Genomic DNA, 759 nt, shown 5'->3' with positions numbered 1-759 from the left:
GCACTCCAAGATTCTTTTGTCTAATCCTTCTTGTGCAGTGAGCACCACCCTAAAAGACTGAAAGCTTTTAAATTAAAAGAGGCCATCTGAATAGAAATTTGAATATTCACAGAATCACAGAATCACAAAATCACAGAATGGCCAGGGTTGGAAGGGACCTCAAGGATAATGAATCTCCAACCCCCCTGCCACATGCAGGGCCACCAAGCTTGCTAGTAAGCGCCGGTGTTACAGCATGGATGCACCTGATGATATGGTCCTGGGGATGTGTTTCAGTGGCTTAGGAATCCCTATAACACACAGTCCGCTATTCCATCAGGTCAGAGAGTTATTTTTACTAGTGCTTAAAATATATTTTGTTCTTTTAATTGTATGCATAAAATAAGAGTCATAAATATTACCAAGTGGACCAATGTGTAATAATCATAACCAAAATGCTGCTACTACAACTCACTTCTCTCCGGAACATTTGACCAGCAATTCAAAGCATGAATTATTACAAGTACAGAAATTGTAAGTTTATAGCAGTTCATAGGATATTTCATTTACTCTGTAACAGAGGTGGGCCCTTTGAAAAACAAATAGAATGAGATGCCACATGCTTTGAATACTTGTGGTCTGTCTCGGAATCATAGAATGGTTTGGGTTAGAAGGGACATTTATTTAGGACCAACTAGTTCCAACCCCCTGCTATAGGCAGGAACACCTCCTTCTAGACCAGGTTGCTCAGAGCCCCATCCAGCCTGGCCTTGAATGCTT

Source organism: Meleagris gallopavo, chromosome 1, assembly GCF_000146605.3.
Source record: "Meleagris gallopavo isolate NT-WF06-2002-E0010 breed Aviagen turkey brand Nicholas breeding stock chromosome 1, Turkey_5.1, whole genome shotgun sequence".
Taxonomy (NCBI): Eukaryota; Metazoa; Chordata; class Aves; order Galliformes; family Phasianidae; genus Meleagris; species Meleagris gallopavo.
The sequence above is the reverse complement of the archived record's forward strand: the minus strand, read 5'-3'. Positions refer to the sequence as shown.